This window comes from Saimiri boliviensis, chromosome 11 (genome assembly GCF_048565385.1).
Source record: "Saimiri boliviensis isolate mSaiBol1 chromosome 11, mSaiBol1.pri, whole genome shotgun sequence".
Classification (NCBI taxonomy): Eukaryota; Metazoa; Chordata; class Mammalia; order Primates; family Cebidae; genus Saimiri; species Saimiri boliviensis.
In genome coordinates, this window is record NC_133459.1 from 17,929,757 (window position 1) to 17,943,534 (window position 13,778).

Below are 13,778 nucleotides of genomic sequence, written 5' to 3' on the forward strand. Positions count from 1 at the left end.
CTCGGAGCGCACCACACGAGGGTACAGGGCTGAGGATCCCACACTCACAGTATTTTATATGTCCATGTTCCAACCATTAGTCAGATAACGGGAGAGCCCCTTGTTGGAACCACAGTGACCAGTTCTCGTCTGTTATGTCAAGACATGCTTCCTCAATGATCAATATGCACCTAACAGACAGCATGCAACCAAGATAAAAGCAGGATCCTGGAGGAAATTCCCAGGATGCTCCTGCATGCTCGCCATGTGGAATACAGAAAGCTCAGAAACCATGGGCCATCAGCTCACAGGGAAACCCAGTACTATGGTAGGCATAAGGACCAGGGTATTCTAGTTAGAAGGCTGATGAATGACTCTAGGTAAAGTTATTAGATGAAGGACAGATGAAATCAGTGTTTAAGAAAATGCGAAGCCTGTTTTCCCAGGAATATCACCTAGTGCAAAATAAGATGAAAAAGTAACAGAGGTTGTCATGAACTGAGAACATGGAGACCCTACTCATCTCGTGGGCAGAATCCTAGAGCTCTAAACCCTCTGAAGTTAGGGATCTCTTTCAACACCTCTGGGTGGCTCAAACCCTTGAGGCATGAACTAACAACCTGTTGGTTATGTCGGCAGGCAGCAACACTGTGGCCTTTGCTCGTCCCTTGACCATAGGTGTAACACAGCCAGGGCATGGAACCAACTGATCCTGAGTGTGAACACCAGCTTAGTCAATGACAGCTTTATCCTGATACTATGCGTCATTATTCCAGTCTGCCTGGATGTACGCAGAGAAGAGGAGGAGAAAGGGAAGTGGGGGCCAGGACTATGCAGTACTCAGGGCCTCAAAGGTGATTCTAGACCCTGACTATTGATTAGAAGTTACTATGTAGAGAATGAGGCTCCCTTTTAGATGAAGAGCTGCAACTATTGCACGTTCATTCTTCCTGCATTTTAAGATGGGTTCCAAGTCATCAAAGCAAAACTGAGGCAGCCACCTATTAAATACTCCACTTTCAGCTACAGACGTTAAAAAACTCGAAAGAACTGATCTGTTATGATCATCAACATAAAGCACTTTCTCCTGTACACGAAAATGACATCATTGGATCAGCCTCTAGGGTGTCTGTAAGGGACGAGTTTTAGAATCTGAAAGGAATGGCTTGAAAGGCCATCTCTGCCCCTTCCTTGTTGTGTGACCTCATACAAGGTATTTTTTTAACCTCTCAGGCCTCCATGTCCACATCTGCAAAATAGGGACATGCCAAGGCTATGGCAGTGACTGCATAAGAGTACCTACAAGGTTCAGCACAGGGGCCAGCCTAATCCGAGGCCCCTTGCATGATAAACCCATCAGCAGAAGTGCAAAGGCCTGCTCGGCTTGGAGAAGCAGCCCAAGAGCAACCACCCTAGAGCCTGAAAGTCAGGATCTCTCCTTCGTGTGATCATTATTACTTGCATTTTAGAATTACAGTATTCTTGCTTAGGAACTGTGTCCGCAGTGTTAATTTTAAAAAAAAAGAATTCCAGTATCCTTCAGCACAGAGATTTTTAGGCCTGGCTGGGCGAGGTAGCTCATGCCTATAATCCCAGCACTTTGGGAGGCCTAGGTGGGTGGATCACCTGAGGTCAGGAGTTTGAGACCAGACTGGCCAACAGGCGAAACCCCATCTCTACTAAAAATACAAAAATTAGTCAGGTGTAGTGGCATGCACCGTAATCCCAGCTACTCACGAGGCTGAGGCAGGAGAATCACTTGAACCCAGAAGGCATAGGTTGAGCTGAGACTGGGCACTCCAGCCTGGGCAAAAAGAGTGAAACTGTCTCAAAAAAGAGAGATTTTTAGACCCAATCTAATGGTGTTAATGCATGACAAGGCGGGGCACGGTAGCTCACGCCTGTAATCCCAGCACTTTGGGAGGCCAAGGCAGGCAGATCACGAGGTTGAGAGATTGAGACCATCCTGGCCAACACGGTGAAACCCCGTCTCTATTAGAAGTACAAAAATTAGCTGGACATGGTGGTATGCACCTGTAGCCCCAGCTACTCAGGAGGCTGAGACAGGAGAATCACTTGAACTTGGGAGGCAGAGGTTGCAGTGAGCTGAGACGGGGCCACTGCACTCCAGCCGGGTGACACAGCAAGACTCTGTCTCAAAAAAAAAAAAAATAGCATGACAAATGATGGAATTCCTATGGACAATCACAAGCCTGTATTAAATGTTCACACATGAGGACTAAGCTATATAGCACTTTATATACATTCTTTTTTTTTTTTTTTTTTGGAGACAGGGTCTCACTGTATCACCCAGGCTGAAGGGCAGTGGTGTGATCTCAGCTCACTGTAACTTCTACTTCCCAGGCTCAAACGATCCTCCCACCTCAGCCTCCCAAGTAGCTAGGACTACAGGCCTGTGCCAACACATTTGGCTAACTTTTTCATTTTTTGTAGATACAGGGTTTCACCCTGCTTCCCAAGTTAGTCTCAAACTCCTGGGCTCAAGCAATCTGCCTGCCTCAGCCTCCCAAAGTGCTGGAATTATAAGCATGAACTACCTCGCCCAGCCTATTTACAGTATTCTTACTTAATCCTCTTGACTACCCTGTGAAGAGGACGACAGTATATCCATTTTGTTGCTCAGGAATTTAAGGCTCAGAGACAGGAAGTGACTAGGTTCAAGCCTGCACAGTTCATGAGCAGACACAGTGGGGTGTGGATCTAGGAGGCTCCTTTCACTAGACTACCCGAGGCTGCCTTCCAACAAGCCCTATTTTTCTTCCTGCATTCCTTTATCTTGCCCCCTTCTTAAACCTAAACCCTGACATTTCACATGCCTTAGAATCAAACACCTGCACTTACAATGAAGTATCAAACCCCGAGGCGGGGAAGCTTTTAAGCATGGGGCAGTTTACAAATGCAACATGGGTTAGTAGAAGCTAAGAGTGCCTATGAAGATCTGTCACTGTCACAAGAGGAGAAAATGAACCAGAAAATAAACACAGTACCTGTGTGGGGCTTGGGGGTGACAAGGAGCATCCACAGGTACCATACTTTGGCCGTCTCAAAGGCCCTGGGTACCAAATGTTAATTGGCACACCTGGGTGAGCCACTTACACCCAGAGAAAAAAGGCTGGGCACGGTGGCTCATGTCTGTAATCCCAGCACTTTGGGAGGACAAGGTGGGCAGATCATGAGGTCAGATTAAGACCATCCTGGCTAACACAGTGAAACCCCATCTCTACTAAAATACAAAAAATTAGCCAGGTGTGGTGGCTCCCACCTGTAATCCCAGCTAATGAGGAGGCTGAGGCAGAAAAATTGCTTGAATCTGAGAGGCAGAGGTTGCAGTGAGCCGAGATCGTGCCACTGCACTCCAGCCTGGGTGCCAGAGTGAGACTCTGTCACACACACACACGAGAGAGAGAGAGAGAGAGAGAGAGAGAGAGAGAGAGAAATTAAGCTGTTTTCTAGAAGAGTGACTTGTATTATCACCTGAAACAAAAGAACCATTTCAAACTTGTTCACAGAAAGGCAGGTGCATGCTCTGAGGCCCAGAGCTGACAAGGGCCTGCAGGGAGCTACGGAGGAGGCGGGAGGTCAGGCGTCCACACTCCCAACACAAAGTAAGTCCAAGCTCCCAGCACAAAGCAAAGGGACTGTCCGCAAGCAAACATCCTTTCGGCTCTAATAACACACTATGAGGCCACATCACTGATAATAACAGTGTTGTGGTTAATGTTAATAGTAATGGTTAACACTTGCCTGGCTTTACATGTATTAACTCATTTAATCCTGGTAAATCCATCAGAAATAGCTACTTTTATGCCTATCATTTCTTAGACAAGGAGATGAAGGCATGGAGTCAAAGAAACTGTCCGGGTCTGTATGGTCTGGACCTGAAGCCAAGCTCTGGCTCCAGTGTCTGCCCTTCGCTGCCCCTGGACTCAGGAATCAAGACTTCCCGGGATTATTCAAACTCCAAGAAAGCTACCCGTGTGACTTCTAGCCAAGTGCTCAGTGCCCACCACATAAAGAGCCTTCAGTAAATGTCAGCCACTGTTAGGATCACTGCTCCCACCAAGGCCCAAACCCGACAAGGCCAGCACCACGGGGGCAGTCCTGAGCGGCAGAACCACTCAAGAGAGTGCTGTCCCACCTTGGGGGCAGACCCTGCTTGGCTCCTCTGTTCTCGACTGAGAGCCTGACACTCACTGACAACTGGGTAGGCCCCAGGAGAAGCCAGGCTTGGCCACCAGCTCAGGCCCAGAGATCTAGCCGTGGCTCGCCTCACAGTAGAACTGCCCAGCCCCAGTGTTTAGTCTGTATTAGGTTGAACCTCATGAAAGACTGACAATTCAACCCCTTTTTACTTAGGAAAATGGCAACTTTATACAGTCCAACTCATGGGGGGGAGGGATACTTAACATTTATTACGGACGGGCCTACTAGACACTCATTTATTTATCTAACACCTGTAGAGCACTGGCTGTGTCAGGGCCAGTGTGTAACATTGTTTCAGCACCCCCACGGTTGAGAGCCAGGATTTATCATTCATCTTCCCTCCTAAGGATAAGAAACAAACATATCAGGCAGAACAAGGGTAACCAACTCGACCTGTCTGAGGTCAGGTAACTATTTAAACAGGCCAAATTTGGCCAGGCATGGTAGCTCCATAACCATAATCCCAGCATTTTGGAAGGTCAAGGTGGGAGGATCCCTTGACCCCACAAGTTTGAGACCAGCCTGGGCAACAAAGTAAGACTCTGTTTCCAAAAAATAGGTAGGTAGGTAGGTAGGTAGGTAGGGAAGTAGGTAAGTAGGTAGGAAGCCAGGTACCATGGCATATGCTTGTGATCCCAGGTACATGAGAGGCTGAAGTGGGAGGACTGCTTAAGCCCAGGAGGTCAAGGCTACAGTGAGCCAAGATGGGACCACTGCACTCCAGCCTGGGCAACGGAGTGAGACCCTGTTTCAATCAATCAATCAAACAGGCCAATTTTGTCTTTCCCCTCAGAATCCCTGCATCTTATGCTATACATGGTGTCCAGGGCTGGGATGGGGCTTCATAGGAAAAAGCCAAAGGATTCCTGCAAGGCTTTGTCACCCAACAGTCCCCATGAAGGGCTGTCACAATGACTAAGACATGCTGCTGCCACTCACGTCACAGGCAGGAGGAGTCAGGAACACTAACACTACTGCACAAAGAACTGTCCTGCCCCGGAAGCCAAGCCCCAGAGCGGCCGATGCTAGGCTAAGACTCACTCTTTCAGCTTAGCGAGTATCTTTTGGAAAACAGACTGTAGTTCACAAAGTTCCATCTGCTTGCATTTCAACAAGTGGAACCCAAAAAACCTCCTGAACGAAACCCAGACTTCTTCAGCCACTGTGGCTGGATGTACAGGGGAACCTCTCGGCCCCAGTTTCCTCATCTATAAAATAAGCACCCCTGTGGGCCGGTGCCAGAGAGGCAGAAGAGTGGAATTCCATCAGCATGCACTCCCGAGTGGGGTGGTCCTGGATCTTCGTGGCAACTGCCATTAACTAGCTGGGGACGCTTTGGCAATTTACTACACCTCTCTGAGCTCCAGTTTCCTTATCGGCAAAATGAGGCAACAACTCTCACAGGGTTGGTGTTGAGAGAATTACAGATAATGGCTGTGGGCATCCGGTAGATACTGGCAGAAGGGGCCACTATGTGACTTACAGAGCCGCCAGGAGTGAACACCCAATACCAGCCTACGGACTGAAGATATCCTTTGTTTCACAGCGTTGCCTAATGCCTGAGCTGCGAGTGCACTCCTCAAGACCAAGAATGGACTCTGCTTCATCACACCCTAGCCCGTCCTCGCTGCTTGAACAAGGTCTCAAATCTCAGGATAACCAGGGATCGGCACCACCCTTGGCCCAAAAGAGATTTCAGGATAGGAGGTGTCTGGAGGGTAAACACTGAGGACACAACAACAGCTCACGTAGGAAATTCTCAGCAGAGGAACTGAACAGCCAAGCCTGGCCGCTGCTGTGTTGGAGTCTGAGTTCCTCAGTGTCTTAGACTTTTCACACCAGAAGGGTGTGGTGGATTAAGGCTCCTCCTTCCAGTTCCTGAGCACAAAACTGCAATGCAGGAAGCCCACTCATGTGAAACCAGTGACAGCCCATCAGGGCCAAAGCCTCGGGATGGAGAAGCCTTCAGCAGCAACACTCCATCTGCCAATCACTGCTGCAACTGACAAGGGAAAGGGCACTGGTGCCGCCGGGAAATGCCACTGGCTCAATTCTAATTGGCAGCTCCAGCAGACAGGGTGCAACGCAAAAGCATCTTTTCATAACTTTTTATTTTTGAAAGAAAATGGGGTCTTACTATGTTGGCAAGGCTGGCCTCGAACTCCTGGGCCCAAGCGATCCTCCCACCTCAGCCTCCTGAGTGAGTAGCTGAGACTGCCAACACACACACAGCACTGGCTTATCTTTATATTTAAAATTAAAAATACGTCACTTGGTAAATACAGTGCCTGAATCCGCTTACAGAAGGCGCTGAGACAGTAAGCCCAAACACTGTCAAATAAGGTACCAAGTCTAACTCAGGAGGGTCCTGCCGAGTGCAGCGCCAGTAGAGGAAGCTGCACAGAGCGGTTGAAGCAGAGGGTGCAGAAGTGCAGGGTCTGAGCCAGTGGTAACACCTGCTTGCAACTGCAATGTGGTAAGAGCTCTTGAGACCAGAAAACAATGGGCTGGCACTTGACCAGACTGAGCCTCTTACGACTGCTCTCCTTGGCAAGGGACTCTACATCCTGGAGTCTCAGAAGAAGGAACTAGCATCTGCCTTCCAGCCTGGTTGGGAGGTTAAATGACATACCATCTAGCATCCATCCATGTTAATAGAATAACCACAATCATAAGAGATAACACTCCTGTTGCACTTACAACGTGCCAGGCGTTGTCTATACTTTCCAAACATAAACTCGCTCAGTCCCCACAGTACTCACTACACGCCAGGTGAATGGTAACCACCAGGGTTGTTTGTTGCCTTATAAGACACAGGACTACACAACTGGAAACCTAACACTAGAAAGTTGCAGACAAAGGATCCTGTTCACAGGCATCCAGAGATGTCAGAAACATGCAGGGTAACAGCAGGATGAAGCATGGGAAAAGGCAGGCAAGTCCCTGCCTATGTCTGATGCTGCAGACTTCCCCACGCTGGTCCTGCACTCACTCCTGAGTCTTTCTGAACTTGGGACATACTTGCTTCCACCCACTTCCTCCATTTAACCTTAAGATTCTGATGGCGTATTCTTTTTTTTTTTTTTCAGATGGAGTCTTTCTCTGTCACCCAGGCTGGAGTGCAGTGACACAATCTCAGCTTACCGCAACCTCTGCCTCCCGGGTTCAAGTAGTTCTCCTGCCTCAGCTTCCCAAGTAGCTGGGACTACAGGCACATGGCCCCATGCCCAGCTAATTTTGTGTTATTTTTAGTAGAACGGGGTTTCACCGTGTTAGCTAGGATAGTCTCGATCTCCTGACCTTGTGATCTGCCTGCCTCAGCCTCCCAAAGTGCTAGGATTACAGGCATGAGCCACTGCGCCTGGTCTCAGATGGCGTATTCTATTAGGTCTACCAGACTGCTCAGTAGGCATCCACGGAATGAATGACCTGATAGAAAAAAAATCACTAAAGGCAGCACAGCCCAGTGCCAGGAGTGCCAGGTGGACCCCAGCTTCCTCACCTGCATAATGAGGATGACATAAGAATCTGCCTTGCAGGGCTGGCTGGAGTACTATAAAGTCATTAGTCAAAACTAGCTGCTGGTTAGGTTAAGTGGCTCATGCCTGTAATCTCCAGCACTTTGAGAGGCCGCGGCAGGCAGATCACAAGGCCAGGAGTTTGAGACCAGCCTGGCCAACATGGTGAAACCCCATCTCTGCTAAAAATACAGAAATTAGCTGGGCATGGTGGCACACACCTGTGGTCCCAGATACTTGGGAGGCTGAGGCAGGACAACTGCTTGAGCCTGGAAGACGGAGGTTGCAGTGAGCCGAAATCATGCCACTATACTCCAGCCTGGAAGATACAGCAGGACCCTGTCTCAAACAAGCAAACAAAAACTAGCTCCCATTATTTCTACAGCTGCCACACAGAGCCTGCCACCCTACCATCTCCCTCGGCAAACTGGTGTCTTAGGCACCAGAACCTAATGCTGTGTGCATCAGGCTGAACTTGGTGCCACCTGTAGTCACAGAGTGGCTGGCTGGCTGAATCACTGGGCTAAGGAGACTGAAATCCCCATTCTGTTGTTAACAGGATCTCAAGGCTTTGCAGACACCACTATCTAGGATTTAAACTGACCTGAAATAGCTGTGTGTCAATGATAAACTGTCCAATCACAACGCCTAAATGGGATGGCTCTGGGGCAGACGCCCCAGAGTAAATCACTCCGTCTCACTCTGCCTTTATCTCCTTCCACCATTCCTTCCTTTCCACACCCACAGCTGCACAGTGGCCAGGACCCTTATAAGCTCACAGGCTGATGCTTGTGAAGGCCTCTCCCAACTCTTTCACCTCCCCAGACCTCCTGCACAGCACAGCCAGAGGACTCTTCCTAAAATACCATTGCTCTGCTAGCCTCCTCGAATTTCTACCTGCCCTGTCAAAAATGTCACTGGCTCCACACTGTCCCAGATCAAATGCAAACTCCTTAGCTTAACAACTCCGGCACTCCAAAACTCACTCCTGAGCCTGAGGCAACCCATGGGCTGGCCATCTACACCTTGCCTGGCCACACCCCCTGACCTCTGCTTTTGTGCCAGTCCTCTTGACCATACCCCACCCCATCCTCTCTGCCTGAGCACACTCTTCCGGGGCTTCGTGCCCAGCCCCCAAGCCGATGGCAGGCTGGAGTGGTCTGCAGGGCTGCATGGAGGAGGGAGAAATGCAGGGATGGGCAGACCACAGCACCCATGAGTCCCTTGTTGAGTTTTTTCTAGTACTACTTCCTTCCTGCTGCACTTGGCTTTCCGGGCGCATCTTGCCTCCCCCTCCTGAATTAGAGGACAGAGATTATGGCACCTATTTGTGTCCCTTACTCTGTGGTATGCAGAGTAAGATAAGCAACAACCATAGCTACTGTGTGCCAAGCACCGGAAGTACATTACAAATTTCATCCCTACGGCCTAACCCTATAAAATGTTATCCTAATGCTACGGACCAGGAAAACTGAGACTGAGGGAATTAGGAGCCTCACCGACAGTCACATGCTGAGTGGCAGACGGGACTCAAATCCAGATGTGCTCAACTACAGCGATCATGTTCTGTGGAGCAGGCAGTCACCTCTCAGCTATCCCTCTGCGTTTAAGTAGCTGGCACTAAGTGCCAGGCGGTCAGTGCAAGATGTGGGATGCTCAGAGACAACCAGACAAGGTCCCTGCTCTCACAGGGCTCATACGCTCTGTCCCCAGCCTTGTATTCTTCTAAGCCTGGAAGAGGGCAAGAACCGTCCTGTCACAGGGGGTTCCACTGTCATAGACAAGGCATTCAGGCCTGAGGCTCTGGGAACACATGGTGCCCAGCTCACAGGGAGCCTGTCTTCAGTGGAGAAAAGAGCCCCAGGCTCTGTTAGGGAAGTTGTCCATTCAAGGCACAGCCCAGAGCCAAGCAAACTACAAAGCAGCCATCAGCAGGTAGTAAGGAGTGGAGAAAAACAGTTTGCTCTGGAGTCAGAAAACCCAATCCCTCCATTTAGTAGCTAGATAGGGACGAACCACATACGCCTTTGCACCACTCCTGAAAAATTGTGATAATAACAATAGTTAATGTTTATATCACTATGTGCCAGATGCTACTGGATGTGCTTGACAGGTATTACTTACCACTCATTACAACCGTTATACAGAGGTACTGTTATCCTAAGGCAGTCTGGCTCCTAAATCTAATTTCTTGTACTATGGTGCCCCCACCCTAAAGTTAAACCTACCTTGTCAGGCTGTGATGAAGACCATTCTAGCAGAGTGCATGGCACATGGCTAGTGGCCCATAACCATTAAACTTCCCCCTTCTTTCCACTGAAACATGAAACCGTGAAAGCCTAGGTCTAGAAATGGCATGGCTCTAGCTGGTCCCAACATGGGTGATCCTGCAGTAACATCCCCTGGAATTCCACGCCCCACCCTCACTGGTGGGTCCGCTGCAAGGGGAAATTGGACAAGATCCTGTATTTACAGGGCCCTCTGCTCACAGCTTCTGGAAAACACAGTGAGCGGAGTCCAGCACACAAGTCAGGCTGATGTGGATCTGAATCCCAGGCCTGATGCTCACACTGGTCACTCAAGCTCTCAAGCTTCGGATTCCTTGTGAGTAAAATAGGGTCTCGGCCATAACCTAAGTTTTGTTTCTGGGTCACAGCAGATCCTCAGGTACACAGGTTGGACAGGCTTAACAAAGCCACCCAGGCTGGAAAGGCTGGACTTCCACAGTAGTGCAGCATTGCATTTCTGGGCCCCAGAAAGCCTTGGCTGTGCAGAGGAGCAGATTGCATGCACGTGCAATCCAATTCCACCCAATGGCAGACACAAGAGCAGGCACACCCCAAAAGGCCTGGGAGGGAAGGCCTGGCACAAGCCCCAGCTTTCTCTTCAGTTTCCTGCCATAGCTCATACAGATGTGCCTGCAGTTATATTGAACAAAGCTCTTTCCCCCTTAAGCTTTAGATAACAGTGACATGCCCACCCCCCCACAATGTGAGCCGTGAGGGCTCGGATCCTTGTCTGTCTTACAGCCTTAGCATATAAACAGCACAAAGTAGGTACTTAATATATTGAACAAAGCTCTTTCCCCCTTAAGCTTTAGGTAACAGTGACATGCCCACCCCGCAACAATGTGAGCCGTGAGGGCACAGATCCTTGTCTGCTGTCTTGCATCCTTAGCACGCAAGCAGCACAGAGTAGACACTTAATATACAAAAAGCTCAATTAACATTATCCTGTAGCTTCAGGTACTCCACAACGTGCCTCAGAGTTCTGTTCACCTGATTTGAGCAGCTCTAACAGTAAGCATTTCCCAGCCTGGAGAGCAGGCTTCTTTCTAATGGTCAAGGCACCTGCTCTGCCACCATTTCCCTATGGTCAGTCATGTCCTCTTCCCCCCATCATGGAATATAAAAGTATAGGATGTCTGAATTATACATAGGAATATCTGCTTTCAAAGGCAAGACTTATGATTTCCTTAATCTCAAGCCATTGATCCCTGGCTACTTTTAATAAACATTCCGCTAAAAAGAGGCCAGGTGAGCTTAAATGAACAGGGCTGTATAGACAGACAAGAGGGATATGAGTTGAACAATGTATCCTACCCACACCAAGAGAGGGCCAAGAGACACTGATGTCAACTATATTGTTTCACGCTGTAATAATACCATGTTCCCATCAGCTCCTGCCAGGCTTAAAACCATCTGTGAGCTGGAGCAGCAACTCCTGAGGAGGCCTCTCTAGTGCCCCTGGTCCTGCTAAAGCCTTACCATCATCATAACTAAGAATAATTCCCAAGTCAGAAGCCGGAACTGCGTAAGGAACAGTGCTCTGAAATGGTACAGCACTCAGACAGTGGTAAGATTATTACCTGCTAAGGGAATACAAATAAATTCCATTTGCCTATGCATTTTAACTGGGAAGTAGGAACTCATGCCAACAAAAATCATGGAATTCATTCCAAAGTCAAGTGCATTTTAGATTCTCAAGCCGTTATTTCCCTCAATGGGTAACTGGGATCTAGCTGTATTCTCTGTCAAATCTACCGAAAATAAAAACCACAGTGGTCTTAATTCATTTACCTACAATGCAACCTCACACCACCGCTTCTGTCCTACCCCAACTGCCTACACTGGCTTAATGGTCTGAGTATTCAAACAGGGGATAAACCTAACAATAAGCAGTCAGAAATTACAAGCCTAAGAGATACTAAGAACAAGTGATTGAGAGAATATGAAATCCAAGCAGGTAAGTTCATGGATACACACATATCCCAAAGAGAATATTCCAAGCCGTTTCTTCCAATGCCAGGTGCCGTTCCAGGCCCCACGGATACAGTCATGGAAAACACGAGACAAAACTCTCTGCCTTCCAAGAGCTCATTCTGGCCCATACTAAATATGCCTGTACCACCATACTGCTATTTCACTATTAAACATGATTTCCTTTTTTTTTTTTTTTTTTTTTTTTTTCTGAAACAGTGTCTCACTCTGTTCCCCAGGCTGGAGTGCAGTGGCCCAATCTCAGCTCACTGCAACCTCCATCTCCTGGGTTCAAGCAATTCTCCTGCCTCAGCCTCCCAAGTAGCTAGGATTACAGGCATGAGCCACCACGCCCAGCTAATTTTGTATTTTTAGTAGAGATGGGGTTTCACCCTGTTGGCCAGGCTGATCTCAAACTCCTGACTTTGTGATCCACCCACCTCGGCCTCCCAAAGTGCTAGGATTACAGTCCTGAGCCACTGCACCCAGCCTAAACATGATTTCCTATGCAAAGGATCTAAAATACAATCCATGGGCAATAAATACTGCTCCTCTGCCCTTGCCATGTCTGAGTAACCCATTATTATGTTTTTCAAACAGTGTCATTAAACCTTCTGACATATGAGCAGCTTGGTATAATGGGAAGAACAGTTCAGAGCCTGCTAGATGGGCTTCCACTGACCAAAGGTGGTTCCTCCACTGACTGAGCAACACCTTGAATAAGTCACTCCACCTCCTGAGCCACTGCTGCCTCATCTCTAAAACAGGGACAGCCCCAGAGGGCTTCGTGAAGATTAAACCAGCTTGTACGGGTGAAGCACACAACAGTGTCTAGCAGAAAGCAGGCCCTTCTTCTCCTCCACCCTTTCCAGTCCTTTCAGATGAGAGCCGAGTTCAAAACTCCTCAGAAGCCTCAGGTGTCACGTGCTCTTCCTGGGGGACTGGGTCACTTTCCCATCACTTGGGGAGAATCACCCCTTCCTGCCTCATACTTGGTCCTGAGCGCACACTCAGGAAACTTCCACCCACTTTCAAAGTAGTCACCCAAAACTGCCCTAGAGAAGTCATTCCCCACCCAGGTCTGAGGCCAGGCCCACCTCCCCAAAGAAGGAGTTGTCAGCCGACGTTACTGGAGAAATAGGAAGGCTTTAAAAGTGACATTGCCCATGTTTTTAATCATCATACAGGAAGGCATCAACAGAAAGCTTAACCAGTCTCAACTGGTCACCCTCGCTCAGCGGCAGCATCCCTTGACTCAGAACACTTTTGAGGCCCAAGGTCCACAAACAAACATGCTTCAAAAATTCACTGACCCTCTCTGGAAGAAGTTCTCTGGCTCTACCAACCTAAGTCCTGGGCCTGCCCTGCGGAATGGTCAAGTGGCAGGAAGGCAGGTCTATCTGTGGGGGGTCTATGTGAAACCCCAGGTTCCTCAAAAGTCCACATAGCATCTTCCTTCTTTACCAACAAACACGAGTGGAGACAGGACGTTCCCTCGGAGTTCTGCTCACCTGATCCGAAGGACTCCCATAATCAGCAGTTCCAACCCTTACAAGCTGACAGTTCAGAGGAAAGGGGAGGCTGCGCCTGCTTGGGTGCATCGTGTCCAGGCCGTATGCTGGACCCAGGGGCTGGTGGCCCCGTCAAGGCCATGGCCTCACAGGGGCGATTGTGCGTTCATCCTTGTCCTGTAGGCCACCCACCCTCACCCCTCGGCTCCCACTCAGGCCTGGGTGCCGGGGACCCTGGCCCGCCCCGCAGGACACTTTGCACGCACAGCAGCCACGACGGCGGCCTC

The 13,778-nt window shown here is 49.1% G+C and overlaps 1 protein-coding gene across 2 annotated transcripts in view; it reads right to left on the bottom strand.

Annotated features, from left to right (window-relative positions):
• Positions 1 to 13,778, bottom strand: part of CAPZB (capping actin protein of muscle Z-line subunit beta) — a 152,032-nt gene that overhangs the window by 137,172 nt on the left and 1,082 nt on the right. The window lies entirely within an intron of this gene.